Source organism: Triturus cristatus, chromosome 8 (assembly GCF_964204655.1).
Source record: "Triturus cristatus chromosome 8, aTriCri1.1, whole genome shotgun sequence".
Taxonomy (NCBI): Eukaryota; Metazoa; Chordata; class Amphibia; order Caudata; family Salamandridae; genus Triturus; species Triturus cristatus.
The window spans coordinates 736,556,724-736,573,578 of NC_140591.1; the positions used below are offsets into that span (position 1 = coordinate 736,556,724).

The 16,855-nt window shown below is 41.7% G+C and overlaps 4 non-coding genes across 4 annotated transcripts; all 4 read left to right on the forward strand.

The window, feature by feature from the left end:
• Positions 1-3,757: 3,757 nt before the first annotated feature.
• TRNAP-UGG (transfer RNA proline (anticodon UGG)) lies at positions 3,758-3,829 on the forward strand. Its single transcript has one exon. It is a non-coding gene; the product is annotated as a tRNA-Pro (tRNA).
• Positions 3,830-6,491: 2,662 nt separating this feature from the next.
• Positions 6,492-6,564, forward strand: TRNAV-CAC (transfer RNA valine (anticodon CAC)). The gene has a single exon. It is a non-coding gene; the product is annotated as a tRNA-Val (tRNA).
• Positions 6,565-10,932: 4,368 nt separating this feature from the next.
• TRNAP-UGG (transfer RNA proline (anticodon UGG)) lies at positions 10,933-11,004 on the forward strand. The gene has a single exon. It is a non-coding gene; the product is annotated as a tRNA-Pro (tRNA).
• A 2,318-nt stretch (positions 11,005-13,322) lies between these two features.
• Positions 13,323-13,394, forward strand: TRNAP-UGG (transfer RNA proline (anticodon UGG)). Its single transcript has one exon. It is a non-coding gene; the product is annotated as a tRNA-Pro (tRNA).
• Positions 13,395-16,855: the final 3,461 nt, after the last annotated feature.

Here is a 16,855-nt window from a genome sequence, read left to right on the forward strand (position 1 = left end):
TGTTGTGTAGTGGTAATCAGGTTTACCTGACGTGTGAAAGCCCCACGCTTTGAAAGTACACAGTAACAAAGAAACCGATGACTTTTATAAAAAGGTGTCATGTGTGTCTCTTACTTTGCACAAAAAGTGCCAGAGATGACTTCATTTGCAGTCACTTGAAAAGTAGGGATTCTCCAATAAATGGTAAATGGTTGAAACAAATCTGAAGAAATGCATGACATACCTGTGTGTGTGTGTGTACGCATGTATGTATATATAGGGAGAGAGAGAGCGTCAATATAAACAGACTTTATTTCAATCAAGCTGTCTTTTCTATCCTTCAGGAGCAGAATGTTCTGATCATCAGCGCTCCAGAATGTAGTGTTTTCTTGGCAAGCATCACATATTGTGATGTGTTAGCTAAAAGTTCCATATCCTAGAGACTGATATATTCCTCTGTACTTGTACCTTGGGGATTCATCAAAACCTGGCATCATAAGCAGCTTTCTACTGCCACAGACTGGACAGCGAAACAATTTAAAATATCCCAGAAAAAGAAAATAAGCATGCTTAATCAGAGCTTTCTGGACAGGAAGGACCTTTGAGCAAGTGAGGAATAAGCACTGCTTTTGTTAATTTGCATAGGCAGAATAGAGACTTCTGGGAAAAGGCCGAAATTACAGTCACAGAAAATGGCTGCATCTATAGAGAACGCTAAGAAGTGTTGGCAGCTTTTCCTCTGACCCTGACCACTTTTACAAGCAATCCTATGATAGTCAGCAGGACCCACCCTAAAAAGGAAGGGGCATCCACTTGGACCCTTTCCACCTTTTCTAAATCTCGCCTGATTGAGCACTGATTGAGCAGATAAGCACATGTCATTCTCATTTCAGAAAGGTATTGGTTAGCTTGCTGCTAGCAGCTCAGTTATGTTATGATGTTAGAGGCTATGCAAGGAATGCTTTAGTCCAGCGATATGCAGTTTTTATTGCGCCTTGCCTTCACCAGGAAGATCTTTAGCTTGAATCTGTGGCCTAGGTATTCACCTTGGTATTTCTTTTGGCACAAAGTGAAGGAGTATTTGAGAGAAAATGCACAATGTGTTTCTTATGTTGTTATGAACAACTTGTTACTCTTTCTCATTAAGCTTCAGCCACTGAAGAAATATATAAATAAGGGCTGACTTCCTGTAAGACGTGTCCAAAGCTGGGACGTAATAAAAGGAGACACTTGTAAATGATAGTGCTATCGTTTGAGAAAGGGTAAGTTGAGACTGACTTTCATGCGTATTCACAGACCAAGCATCATAAAGATACCAGCATGATCTTCATTGCGGGCTTAGAGCCGGTATTAGCTTTTGAGAGGTAAGAGGATTTTGAGGGCTCGTTTGTCTAGGGGTATGATTCTCGCTTTGGGTGCGAGAGGTCCCGGGTTCAAATCCCGGACGAGCCCTTTTCTTGGTACTCTTTTCAAGTTGTTTTGAAGTTTGCGTTTCAAAACCAACATCAATTTTTTCTTTGCAGTAGTGGATAATTCTTTGCTAGAGTCTCATGCTTCAGCCCTGCCCAGTCTGAGCTAATACCAAACATCTGGTCTTGCATGGCATGTACGAGCGTTCAGCTAGGGATGTCGGGCAGGTTGCATGAAAGAAATCTAAAGCCAGAGGCCCATGGAATAGCCAGTTCGGAGCAGTTTCATTACAGAAAAATCAACTGTAGGTATCTGTTTCTGTAGTGTAGTGGTTATCACGTTCGCCTCACACGCGAAAGGTCCCCAGTTCGAAACCGGGCAGAAACAGTTGTTATATTGTGTTGGCTACAATGTTGATAGGTGCCGTTTTGCCATGGAATTGTCCAAGCCCTGAAGATTATTTCATGCAATCTCGTTCCAAGAAAGGGAATTCTCTCAAAACACTAAAGTAATCGGCGTGTGGATGTATCTGTTGGTTCTCAGACCTTGCTTTCAAAAGAGCCCTGCAATCGGTTCACTGCTCACCTAGAACAAGCATTAACATGGAGAATTGTTGGCACCAACAGGAATCTTATTTTAGTGGAGTGTTTCTGGCTTTGAGTGCAGAGGCCCTCGGCTCAATTCCAAGATGATCCTTCTCAAGGTGATGATACAAATGCATTGTCACCTTTACGTTTAATGTCAGAATCATTTATTTCCAGTTGGTGGTGTAAGAATGTTTGCAACAGTATGGCGATTTTTCCTAGCCATGCATGAATGAAAGCATATCACTCGCCTTTAGGTGTTTTTCTAATACATTGATATTTGCATCTTCCTTCTTAGCCTGCATGTTTGACTATCTTACAGGCTGCATGTAATAAGTATCACATCAGGGCCCTTCTTCTACTCAATTCACAACTGTTCTATCACGACATAGATAAGAAAGCTGCATCTGCTTTTGTTGTGTAGTGGTAATCAGGTTTACCTGACGTGTGAAAGCCCCATGCTTTGAAAGTACACAGTAACAAAGAAACCGATGACTTTTATAAAAAGGTGTCATGTGTGTCTCTTACTTTGCACAAAAAGTGCCAGAGATGACTTCATTTGCAGTCACTTGAAAAGTAGGGATTCTCCAATAAATGGTAAATGGTTGAAACAAATCTGAAGAAATGCATGACATACCTGTGTGTGTGTGTGTACGCATGTATGTATATATAGGGAGAGAGAGAGCGTCAATATAAACAGACTTTATTTCAATCAAGCTGTCTTTTCTATCCTTCAGGAGCAGAATGTTCTGATCATCAGCGCTCCAGAATGTAGTGTTTTCTTGGCAAGCATCACATATTGTGATGTGTTAGCTAAAAGTTCCATATCCTAGAGACTGATATATTCCTCTGTACTTGTACCTTGGGGATTCATCAAAACCTGGCATCATAAGCAGCTTTCTACTGCCACAGACTGGACAGCGAAACAATTTAAAATATCCCAGAAAAAGAAAATAAGCATGCTTAATCAGAGCTTTCTGGACAGGAAGGACCTTTGAGCAAGTGAGGAATAAGCACTGCTTTTGTTAATTTGCATAGGCAGAATAGAGACTTCTGGGAAAAGGCCGAAATTACAGTCACAGAAAATGGCTGCATCTATAGAGAACGCTAAGAAGTGTTGGCAGCTTTTCCTCTGACCCTGACCACTTTTACAAGCAATCCTATGATAGTCAGCAGGACCCACCCTAAAAAGGAAGGGGCATCCACTTGGACCCTTTCCACCTTTTCTAAATCTCGCCTGATTGAGCACTGATTGAGCACTGATTGAGCAGATAAGCACATGTCATTCTCATTTCAGAAAGGTATTGGTTAGCTTGCTGCTAGCAGCTCAGTTATGTTATGATGTTAGAGGCTATGCAAGGAATGCTTTAGTCCAGCGATATGCAGTTTTTATTGCGCCTTGCATTCAGCAGGAAGATCTTTAGCTTGAATCTGTGGCCTAGGTATTCACCTTGGTATTTCTTTTGGCACAAAGTGAAGGAGTATTTGAGAGAAAATGCACAATGTGTTTCTTATGTTGTTATGAACAACTTGTTACTCTTTCTCATTAAGCTTCAGCCACTGCAGAAATATATAAATAAGGGCTGACTTCCTGTAAGACGTGTCCAAAGCTGGGACGGAATAAAAGGAGACACTTGTAAATGATAGTGCTATCGTTTGAGAAAGGGTAAGTTGAGACTGACTTTCATGCGTATTCACAGACCAAGCATCATAAAGATACCAGCATGATCTTCATTGCGGGCTTAGAGCCGGTATTAGCTTTTGAGAGGTAAGAGGATTTTGAGGGCTCGTTGGTCTAGGGGTATGATTCTCGCTTTGGGTGCGAGAGGTCCCGGGTTCAAATCCCGGACGAGCCCTTTTCTTGGTACTCTTTTCAAGTTGTTTTGAAGTTTGCGTTTCAAAACCAACATCAATTTTTTCTTTGCAGTAGTGGATAATTCTTTGCTAGAGTCTCATGCTTCAGCCCTGCCCAGTCTGAGCTAATACCAAACATCTGGTCTTGCATGGCATGTACGAGCGTTCAGCTAGGGATGTCGGGCAGGTTGCATGAAAGAAATCTAAAGCCAGAGGCCCATGGAATAGCCAGTTCGGAGCAGTTTCATTACAGAAAAATCAACTGTAGGTATCTGTTTCTGTAGTGTAGTGGTTATCACGTTTGCCTCACACGCGAAAGGTCCCCGGTTTGAAACCGGGCAGAAACAGTTGTTATATTGTGTTGGCTACAATGTTGATAGGTGCCGTTTTGCCATGGAATTGTCCAAGCCCTGAAGATTATTTCATGCAATCTCGTTCCAAGAAAGGGAATTCTCTCAAAACACTAAAGTAATCGGCGTGTGGATGTATCTGTTGGTTCTCAGACCTTGCTTTCAAAAGAGCCCTGCAATCGGTTCACTGCTCACCTAGAACAAGCATTAACATGGAGAATTGTTGGCACCAACAGGAATCTTATTTTAGTGGAGTGTTTCTGGCTTTGAGTGCAGAGGCCCTCGGCTCAATTCCAAGATGATCCTTCTCAAGGTGATGATACAAATGCATTGTCACCTTTACGTTTAATGTCAGAATCATTTATTTCCAGTTGGTGGTGTAAGAATGTTTGCAACAGTATGGCGATTTTTCCTAGCCATGCATGAATGAAAGCATATCACTCGCCTTTAGGTGTTTTTCTAATACATTGATATTTGCATCTTCCTTCCTAGCCTGCATGTTTGACTATCTTACAGGCTGCATGTAATAAGTATCACATCAGGGCCCTTCTTCTACTCAATTCACAACTGTTCTATCACGACATAGATAAGAAAGCTGCATCTGCTTTTGTTGTGTAGTGGTAATCAGGTTTACCTGACGTGTGAAAGCCCCATGCTTTGAAAGTACACAGTAACAAAGAAACCGATGACTTTTATAAAAAGGTGTCATGTGTGTCTCTTACTTTGCACAAAAAGTGCCAGAGATGACTTCATTTGCAGTCACTTGAAAAGTAGGGATTCTCCAATAAATGGTAAATGGTTGAAACAAATCTGAAGAAATGCATGACATACCTGTGTGTGTGTGTGTACGCATGTATGTATATATAGGGAGAGAGAGAGCGTCAATATAAACAGACTTTATTTCAATCAAGCTGTCTTTTCTATCCTTCAGGAGCAGAATGTTCTGATCATCAGCGCTCCAGAATGTAGTGTTTTCTTGGCAAGCATCACATATTGTGATGTGTTAGCTAAAAGTTCCATATCCTAGAGACTGATATATTCCTCTGTACTTGTACCTTGGGGATTCATCAAAACCTGGCATCATAAGCAGCTTTCTACTGCCACAGACTGGACAGCGAAACAATTTAAAATATCCCAGAAAAAGAAAATAAGCATGCTTAATCAGAGCTTTCTGGACAGGAAGGACCTTTGAGCAAGTGAGGAATAAGCACTGCTTTTGTTAATTTGCATAGGCAGAATAGAGACTTCTGGGAAAAGGCCGAAATTACAGTCACAGAAAATGGCTGCATCTATAGAGAACGCTAAGAAGTGTTGGCAGCTTTTCCTCTGACCCTGACCACTTTTACAAGCAATCCTATGATAGTCAGCAGGACCCACCCTAAAAAGGAAGGGGCATCCACTTGGACCCTTTCCACCTTTTCTAAATCTCGCCTGATTGAGCACTGATTGAGCACTGATTGAGCACATGTCATTCTCATTTCAGAAAGGTATTGGTTAGCTTGCTGCTAGCAGCTCAGTTATGTTATGATGTTAGAGGATATGCAAGGAATGCTTTAGTCCAGCGATATGCAGTTTTTATTGCGCCTTGCATTCAGCAGGAAGATCTTTAGCTTGAATCTGTGGCCTAGGTATTCACCTTGGTATTTCTTTTGGCACAAAGTGAAGGAGTATTTGAGAGAAAATGCACAATGTGTTTCTTATGCTGTTATGAACAACTTGTTACTCTTTCTCATTAAGCTTCAGCCACTGCAGAAATATATAAATAAGGGCTGACTTCCTGTAAGACGTGTCCAAAGCTGGGACGGAATAAAAGGAGACACTTGTAAATGATAGTGCTATCGTTTGAGAAAGGGTAAGTTGAGACTGACTTTCATGCGTATTCACAGACCAAGCATCATAAAGATACCAGCATGATCTTCATTGCGGGCTTAGAGCCGTTATTAACTTTTGAGAGGTAAGAGGATTTTGAGGGCTCGTTGGTCTAGGGGTATGATTCTCACTTTGGGTGCGAGAGGTCCCGGGTTCAAATCCCGGACGAGCCCTTTTCTTGGTACTCTTTTCAAGTTGTTTTGAAGTTTGCGTTTCAAAACCAACATCAATTTTTTCTTTGCAGTAGTGGATAATTCTTTGCTAGAGTCTCATGCTTCAGCCCTGCCCAGTCTGAGCTAATACCAAACATCTGGTCTTGCATGGCATGTACGAGCGTTCAGCTAGGGATGTCGGGCAGGTTGCATGAAAGAAATCTAAAGCCAGAGGCCCATGGAATAGCCAGTTCGGAGCAGTTTCATTACAGAAAAATCAACTGTAGGTATCTGTTTCTGTAGTGTAGTGGTTATCACGTTCGCCTCACACGCGAAAGGTCCCCGGTTCGAAACCGGGCAGAAACAGTTGTTATATTGTGTTGGCTACAATGTTGATAGGTGCCGTTTTGCCATGGAATTGTCCAAGCCCTGAAGATTATTTCATGCAATCTCGTTCCAAGAAAGGGAATTCTCTCAAAACACTAAAGTAATCAGCGTGTGGATGTATCTGTTGGTTCTCAGACCTTGCTTTCAAAAGAGCCCTGCAATCGGTTCACTGCTCACCTAGAACAAGCATTAACATGGAGAATTGTTGGCACCAACAGGAATCTTATTTTAGTGGAGTGTTTCTGGCTTTGAGTGCAGAGGCCCTCGGCTCAATTCCAAGATGATCCTTCTCAAGGTGATGATACAAATGCATTGTCACCTTTACGTTTAATGTCAGAATCATTTATTTCCAGTTGGTGGTGTAAGAATGTTTGCAACAGTATGGCGATTTTTCCTAGCCATGCATGAATGAAAGCATATCACTCGCCTTTAGGTGTTTTTCTAATACATTGATATTTGCATCTTCCTTCCTAGCCTGCATGTTTGACTATCTTACAGGCTGCATGTAATAAGTATCACATCAGGGCCCTTCTTCTACTCAATTCACAACTGTTCTATCACGACATAGATAAGAAAGCTGCATCTGCTTTTGTTGTGTAGTGGTAATCAGGTTTACCTGACGTGTGAAAGCCCCACGCTTTGAAAGTACACAGTAACAAAGAAACCGATGACTTTTATAAAAAGGTGTCATGTGTGTCTCTTACTTTGCACAAAAAGTGCCAGAGATGACTTCATTTGCAGTCACTTGAAAAGTAGGGATTCTCCAATAAATGGTAAATGGTTGAAACAAATCTGAAGAAATGCATGACATACCTGTGTGTGTGTGTGTACGCATGTATGTATATATAGGGAGAGAGAGAGCGTCAATATAAACAGACTTTATTTCAATCAAGCTGTCTTTTCTATCCTTCAGGAGCAGAATGTTCTGATCATCAGCGCTCCAGAATGTAGTGTTTTCTTGGCAAGCATCACATATTGTGATGTGTTAGCTAAAAGTTCCATATCCTAGAGACTGATATATTCCTCTGTACTTGTACCTTGGGGATTCATCAAAACCTGGCATCATAAGCAGCTTTCTACTGCCACAGACTGGACAGCGAAACAATTTAAAATATCCCAGAAAAAGAAAATAAGCATGCTTAATCAGAGCTTTCTGGACAGGAAGGACCTTTGAGCAAGTGAGGAATAAGCACTGCTTTTGTTAATTTGCATAGGCAGAATAGAGACTTCTGGGAAAAGGCCGAAATTACAGTCACAGAAAATGGCTGCATCTATAGAGAACGCTAAGAAGTGTTGGCAGCTTTTCCTCTGACCCTGACCACTTTTACAAGCAATCCTATGATAGTCAGCAGGACCCACCCTAAAAAGGAAGGGGCATCCACTTGGACCCTTTCCACCTTTTCTAAATCTCGCCTGATTGAGCACTGATTGAGCAGATAAGCACATGTCATTCTCATTTCAGAAAGGTATTGGTTAGCTTGCTGCTAGCAGCTCAGTTATGTTATGATGTTAGAGGCTATGCAAGGAATGCTTTAGTCCAGCGATATGCAGTTTTTATTGCGCCTTGCCTTCACCAGGAAGATCTTCAGCTTGAATCTGTGGCCTAGGTATTCACCTTGGTATTTCTTTTGGCACAAAGTGAAGGAGTATTTGAGAGCAAATGCACAATGTGTTTCTTATGTTATTATGAACAACTTGTTACTCTTTCTCATTAAGCTTCAGCCACTGAAGAAATATATAAATAAGGGCTGACTTCCTGTAAGACGTGTCCAAAGCTGGGACGGAATAAAAGGAGACACTTGTAAATGATAGTGCTATCGTTTGAGAAAGGGTAAGTTGAGACTGACTTTCATGCGTATTCACAGACCAAGCATCATAAAGATACCAGCATGATCTTCATTGCGGGCTTAGAGCCGGTATTAGCTTTTGAGAGGTAAGAGGATTTTGAGGGCTCGTTTGTCTAGGGGTATGATTCTCGCTTTGGGTGCGAGAGGTCCCGGGTTCAAATCCCGGACGAGCCCTTTTCTTGGTACTCTTTTCAAGTTGTTTTGAAGTTTGCGTTTCAAAACCAACATCAATTTTTTCTTTGCAGTAGTGGATAATTCTTTGCTAGAGTCTCATGCTTCAGCCCTGCCCAGTCTGAGCTAATACCAAACATCTGGTCTTGCATGGCATGTACGAGCGTTCAGCTAGGGATGTCGGGCAGGTTGCATGAAAGAAATCTAAAGCCAGAGGCCCATGGAATAGCCAGTTCGGAGCAGTTTCATTACAGAAAAATCAACTGTAGGTATCTGTTTCTGTAGTGTAGTGGTTATCACGTTCGCCTCACACGCGAAAGGTCCCCAGTTCGAAACCGGGCAGTAACAGTTGTTATATTGTGTTGGCTACAATGTTGATAGGTGCCGTTTTGCCATGGAATTGTCCAAGCCCTGAAGATTATTTCATGCAATCTCGTTCCAAGAAAGGGAATTCTCTCAAAACACTAAAGTAATCGGCGTGTGGATGTATCTGTTGGTTCTCAGACCTTGCTTTCAAAAGAGCCCTGCAATCGGTTCACTGCTCACCTAGAACAAGCATTAACATGGAGAATTGTTGGCACCAACAGGAATCTTATTTTAGTGGAGTGTTTCTGGCTTTGAGTGCAGAGGCCCTCGGCTCAATTCCAAGATGATCCTTCTCAAGGTGATGATACAAATGCATTGTCACCTTTACGTTTAATGTCAGAATCATTTATTTCCAGTTGGTGGTGTAAGAATGTTTGCAACAGTATGGCGATTTTTCCTAGCCATGCATGAATGAAAGCATATCACTCGCCTTTAGGTGTTTTTCTAATACATTGATATTTGCATCTTCCTTCTTAGCCTGCATGTTTGACTATCTTACAGGCTGCATGTAATAAGTATCACATCAGGGCCCTTCTTCTACTCAATTCACAACTGTTCTATCACGACATAGATAAGAAAGCTGCATCTGCTTTTGTTGTGTAGTGGTAATCAGGTTTACCTGACGTGTGAAAGCCCCATGCTTTGAAAGTACACAGTAACAAAGAAACCGATGACTTTTATAAAAAGGTGTCATGTGTGTCTCTTACTTTGCACAAAAAGTGCCAGAGATGACTTCATTTGCAGTCACTTGAAAAGTAGGGATTCTCCAATAAATGGTAAATGGTTGAAACAAATCTGAAGAAATGCATGACATACCTGTGTGTGTGTGTGTACGCATGTATGTATATATAGGGAGAGAGAGAGCGTCAATATAAACAGACTTTATTTCAATCAAGCTGTCTTTTCTATCCTTCAGGAGCAGAATGTTCTGATCATCAGCGCTCCAGAATGTAGTGTTTTCTTGGCAAGCATCACATATTGTGATGTGTTAGCTAAAAGTTCCATATCCTAGAGACTGATATATTCCTCTGTACTTGTACCATGGGGATTCATCAAAACCTGGCATCATAAGCAGCTTTCTACTGCCACAGACTGGACAGCGAAACAATTTAAAATATCCCAGAAAAAGAAAATAAGCATGCTTAATCAGAGCTTTCTGGACAGGAAGGACCTTTGAGCAAGTGAGGAATAAGCACTGCTTTTGTTAATTTGCATAGGCAGAATAGAGACTTCTGGGAAAAGGCCGAAATTACAGTCACAGAAAATGGCTGCATCTATAGAGAACGCTAAGAAGTGTTGGCAGCTTTTCCTCTGACCCTGACCACTTTTACAAGCAATCCTATGATAGTCAGCAGGACCCACCCTAAAAAGGAAGGGGCATCCACTTGGACCCTTTCCACCTTTTCTAAATCTCGCCTGATTGAGCACTGATTGAGCACTGATTGAGCAGATAAGCACATGTCATTCTCATTTCAGAAAGGTATTGGTTAGCTTGCTGCTAGCAGCTCAGTTATGTTATGATGTTAGAGGCTATGCAAGGAATGCTTTAGTCCAGCGATATGCAGTTTTTATTGCGCCTTGCATTCAGCAGGAAGATCTTTAGCTTGAATCTGTGGCCTAGGTATTCACCTTGGTATTTCTTTTGGCACAAAGTGAAGGAGTATTTGAGAGAAAATGCACAATGTGTTTCTTATGTTGTTATGAACAACTTGTTACTCTTTCTCATTAAGCTTCAGCCACTGCAGAAATATATAAATAAGGGCTGACTTCCTGTAAGACGTGTCCAAAGCTGGGACGGAATAAAAGGAGACACTTGTAAATGATAGTGCTATCGTTTGAGAAAGGGTAAGTTGAGACTGACTTTCATGCGTATTCACAGACCAAGCATCATAAAGATACCAGCATGATCTTCATTGCGGGCTTAGAGCCGGTATTAGCTTTTGAGAGGTAAGAGGATTTTGAGGGCTCGTTGGTCTAGGGGTATGATTCTCGCTTTGGGTGCGAGAGGTCCCGGGTTCAAATCCCGGACGAGCCCTTTTCTTGGTACTCTTTTCAAGTTGTTTTGAAGTTTGCGTTTCAAAACCAACATCAATTTTTTCTTTGCAGTAGTGGATAATTCTTTGCTAGAGTCTCATGCTTCAGCCCTGCCCAGTCTGAGCTAATACCAAACATCTGGTCTTGCATGGCATGTACGAGCGTTCAGCTAGGGATGTCGGGCAGGTTGCATGAAAGAAATCTAAAGCCAGAGGCCCATGGAATAGCCAGTTCGGAGCAGTTTCATTACAGAAAAATCAACTGTAGGTATCTGTTTCTGTAGTGTAGTGGTTATCACGTTTGCCTCACACGCGAAAGGTCCCCGGTTTGAAACCGGGCAGAAACAGTTGTTATATTGTGTTGGCTACAATGTTGATAGGTGCCGTTTTGCCATGGAATTGTCCAAGCCCTGAAGATTATTTCATGCAATCTCGTTCCAAGAAAGGGAATTCTCTCAAAACACTAAAGTAATCGGCGTGTGGATGTATCTGTTGGTTCTCAGACCTTGCTTTCAAAAGAGCCCTGCAATCGGTTCACTGCTCACCTAGAACAAGCATTAACATGGAGAATTGTTGGCACCAACAGGAATCTTATTTTAGTGGAGTGTTTCTGGCTTTGAGTGCAGAGGCCCTCGGCTCAATTCCAAGATGATCCTTCTCAAGGTGATGATACAAATGCATTGTCACCTTTACGTTTAATGTCAGAATCATTTATTTCCAGTTGGTGGTGTAAGAATGTTTGCAACAGTATGGCGATTTTTCCTAGCCATGCATGAATGAAAGCATATCACTCGCCTTTAGGTGTTTTTCTAATACATTGATATTTGCATCTTCCTTCCTAGCCTGCATGTTTGACTATCTTACAGGCTGCATGTAATAAGTATCACATCAGGGCCCTTCTTCTACTCAATTCACAACTGTTCTATCACGACATAGATAAGAAAGCTGCATCTGCTTTTGTTGTGTAGTGGTAATCAGGTTTACCTGACGTGTGAAAGCCCCATGCTTTGAAAGTACACAGTAACAAAGAAACCGATGACTTTTATAAAAAGGTGTCATGTGTGTCTCTTACTTTGCACAAAAAGTGCCAGAGATGACTTCATTTGCAGTCACTTGAAAAGTAGGGATTCTCCAATAAATGGTAAATGGTTGAAACAAATCTGAAGAAATGCATGACATACCTGTGTGTGTGTGTGTACGCATGTATGTATATATAGGGAGAGAGAGAGCGTCAATATAAACAGACTTTATTTCAATCAAGCTGTCTTTTCTATCCTTCAGGAGCAGAATGTTCTGATCATCAGCGCTCCAGAATGTAGTGTTTTCTTGGCAAGCATCACATATTGTGATGTGTTAGCTAAAAGTTCCATATCCTAGAGACTGATATATTCCTCTGTACTTGTACCTTGGGGATTCATCAAAACCTGGCATCATAAGCAGCTTTCTACTGCCACAGACTGGACAGCGAAACAATTTAAAATATCCCAGAAAAAGAAAATAAGCATGCTTAATCAGAGCTTTCTGGACAGGAAGGACCTTTGAGCAAGTGAGGAATAAGCACTGCTTTTGTTAATTTGCATAGGCAGAATAGAGACTTCTGGGAAAAGGCCGAAATTACAGTCACAGAAAATGGCTGCATCTATAGAGAACGCTAAGAAGTGTTGGCAGCTTTTCCTCTGACCCTGACCACTTTTACAAGCAATCCTATGATAGTCAGCAGGACCCACCCTAAAAAGGAAGGGGCATCCACTTGGACCCTTTCCACCTTTTCTAAATCTCGCCTGATTGAGCACTGATTGAGCACTGATTGAGCACATGTCATTCTCATTTCAGAAAGGTATTGGTTAGCTTGCTGCTAGCAGCTCAGTTATGTTATGATGTTAGAGGATATGCAAGGAATGCTTTAGTCCAGCGATATGCAGTTTTTATTGCGCCTTGCATTCAGCAGGAAGATCTTTAGCTTGAATCTGTGGCCTAGGTATTCACCTTGGTATTTCTTTTGGCACAAAGTGAAGGAGTATTTGAGAGAAAATGCACAATGTGTTTCTTATGTTGTTATGAACAACTTGTTACTCTTTCTCATTAAGCTTCAGCCACTGCAGAAATATATAAATAAGGGCTGACTTCCTGTAAGACGTGTCCAAAGCTGGGACGGAATAAAAGGAGACACTTGTAAATGATAGTGCTATCGTTTGAGAAAGGGTAAGTTGAGACTGACTTTCATGCGTATTCACAGACCAAGCATCATAAAGATACCAGCATGATCTTCATTGCGGGCTTAGAGCCGGTATTAGCTTTTGAGAGGTAAGAGGATTTTGAGGGCTCGTTGGTCTAGGGGTATGATTCTCGCTTTGGGTGCGAGAGGTCCCGGGTTCAAATCCCGGACGAGCCCTTTTCTTGGTACTCTTTTCAAGTTGTTTTGAAGTTTGCGTTTCAAAACCAACATCAATTTTTTCTTTGCAGTAGTGGATAATTCTTTGCTAGAGTCTCATGCTTCAGCCCTGCCCAGTCTGAGCTAATATCAAACATCTGGTTTTGCATGGCATGTACGAGCGTTCAGCTAGGGATGTCGGGCAGGTTGCATGAAAGAAATCTAAAGCCAGAGGCCCATGGAATAGCCAGTTCGGAGCAGTTTCATTACAGAAAAATCAACTGTAGGTATCTGTTTCTGTAGTGTAGTGGTTATCACGTTTGCCTCACACGCGAAAGGTCCCCGGTTTGAAACCGGGCAGAAACAGTTGTTATATTGTGTTGGCTACAATGTTGATAGGTGCCGTTTTGCCATGGAATTGTCCAAGCCCTGAAGATTATTTCATGCAATCTCGTTCCAAGAAAGGGAATTCTCTCAAAACACTAAAGTAATCGGCGTGTGGATGTATCTGTTGGTTCTCAGACCTTGCTTTCAAAAGAGCCCTGCAATCGGTTCACTGCTCACCTAGAACAAGCATTAACATGGAGAATTGTTGGCACCAACAGGAATCTTATTTTAGTGGAGTGTTTCTGGCTTTGAGTGCAGAGGCCCTCGGCTCAATTCCAAGATGATCCTTCTCAAGGTGATGATACAAATGCATTGTCACCTTTACGTTTAATGTCAGAATCATTTATTTCCAGTTGGTGGTGTAAGAATGTTTGCAACAGTATGGCGATTTTTCCTAGCCATGCATGAATGAAAGCATATCACTCGCCTTTAGGTGTTTTTCTAATACATTGATATTTGCATCTTCCTTCCTAGCCTGCATGTTTGACTATCTTACAGGCTGCATGTAATAAGTATCACATCAGGGCCCTTCTTCTACTCAATTCACAACTGTTCTATCACGACATAGATAAGAAAGCTGCATCTGCTTTTGTTGTGTAGTGGTAATCAGGTTTACCTGACGTGTGAAAGCCCCATGCTTTGAAAGTACACAGTAACAAAGAAACCGATGACTTTTATAAAAAGGTGTCATGTGTGTCTCTTACTTTGCACAAAAAGTGCCAGAGATGACTTCATTTGCAGTCACTTGAAAAGTAGGGATTCTCCAATAAATGGTAAATGGTTGAAACAAATCTGAAGAAATGCATGACATACCTGTGTGTGTGTGTGTACGCATGTATGTATATATAGGGAGAGAGAGAGCGTCAATATAAACAGACTTTATTTCAATCAAGCTGTCTTTTCTATCCTTCAGGAGCAGAATGTTCTGATCATCAGCGCTCCAGAATGTAGTGTTTTCTTGGCAAGCATCACATATTGTGATGTGTTAGCTAAAAGTTCCATATCCTAGAGACTGATATATTCCTCTGTACTTGTACCTTGGGGATTCATCAAAACCTGGCATCATAAGCAGCTTTCTACTGCCACAGACTGGACAGCGAAACAATTTAAAATATCCCAGAAAAAGAAAATAAGCATGCTTAATCAGAGCTTTCTGGACAGGAAGGACCTTTGAGCAAGTGAGGAATAAGCACTGCTTTTGTTAATTTGCATAGGCAGAATAGAGACTTCTGGGAAAAGGCCGAAATTACAGTCACAGAAAATGGCTGCATCTATAGAGAACGCTAAGAAGTGTTGGCAGCTTTTCCTCTGACCCTGACCACTTTTACAAGCAATCCTATGATAGTCAGCAGGACCCACCCTAAAAAGGAAGGGGCATCCACTTGGACCCTTTCCACCTTTTCTAAATCTCGCCTGATTGAGCACTGATTGAGCACTGATTGAGCAGATAAGCACATGTCATTCTCATTTCAGAAAGGTATTGGTTAGCTTGCTGCTAGCAGCTCAGTTATGTTATGATGTTAGAGGCTATGCAAGGAATGCTTTAGTCCAGCGATATGCAGTTTTTATTGCGCCTTGCATTCAGCAGGAAGATCTTTAGCTTGAATCTGTGGCCTAGGTATTCACCTTGGTATTTCTTTTGGCACAAAGTGAAGGAGTATTTGAGAGAAAATGCACAATGTGTTTCTTATGCTGTTATGAACAACTTGTTACTCTTTCTCATTAAGCTTCAGCCACTGCAGAAATATATAAATAAGGGCTGACTTCCTGTAAGACGTGTCCAAAGCTGGGACGGAATAAAAGGAGACACTTGTAAATGATAGTGCTATCGTTTGAGAAAGGGTAAGTTGAGACTGACTTTCATGCGTATTCACAGACCAAGCATCATAAAGATACCAGCATGATCTTCATTGCGGGCTTAGAGCCGGTATTAGCTTTTGAGAGGTAAGAGGATTTTGAGGGCTCGTTGGTCTAGGGGTATGATTCTCACTTTGGGTGCGAGAGGTCCCGGGTTCAAATCCCGGACGAGCCCTTTTCTTGGTACTCTTTTCAAGTTGTTTTGAAGTTTGCGTTTCAAAACCAACATCAATTTTTTCTTTGCAGTAGTGGATAATTCTTTGCTAGAGTCTCATGCTTCAGCCCTGCCCAGTCTGAGCTAATACCAAACATCTGGTCTTGCATGGCATGTACGAGCGTTCAGCTAGGGATGTCGGGCAGGTTGCATGAAAGAAATCTAAAGCCAGAGGCCCATGGAATAGCCAGTTCGGAGCAGTTTCATTACAGAAAAATCAACTGTAGGTATCTGTTTCTGTAGTGTAGTGGTTATCACGTACGCCTCACACGCGAAAGGTCCCCGGTTCGAAACCGGGCAGAAACAGTTGTTATATTGTGTTGGCTACAATGTTGATAGGTGCCGTTTTGCCATGGAATTGTCCAAGCCCTGAAGATTATTTCATGCAATCTCGTTCCAAGAAAGGGAATTCTCTCAAAACACTAAAGTAATCAGCGTGTGGATGTATCTGTTGGTTCTCAGACCTTGCTTTCAAAAGAGCCCTGCAATCGGTTCACTGCTCACCTAGAACAAGCATTAACATGGAGAATTGTTGGCACCAACAGGAATCTTATTTTAGTGGAGTGTTTCTGGCTTTGAGTGCAGAGGCCCTCGGCTCAATTCCAAGATGATCCTTCTCAAGGTGATGATACAAATGCATTGTCACCTTTACGTTTAATGTCAGAATCATTTATTTCCAGTTGGTGGTGTAAGAATGTTTGCAACAGTATGGCGATTTTTCCTAGCCATGCATGAATGAAAGCATATCACTCGCCTTTAGGTGTTTTTCTAATACATTGATATTTGCATCTTCCTTCCTAGCCTGCATGTTTGACTATCTTACAGGCTGCATGTAATAAGTATCACATCAGGGCCCTTCTTCTACTCAATTCACAACTGTTCTATCACGACATAGATAAGAAAGCTGCATCTGCTTTTGTTGTGTAGTGGTAATCAGGTTTACCTGACGTGTGAAAGCCCCATGCTTTGAAAGTACACAGTAACAAAGAAACCGATGACTTTTATAAAAAGGTGTCATGTGTGT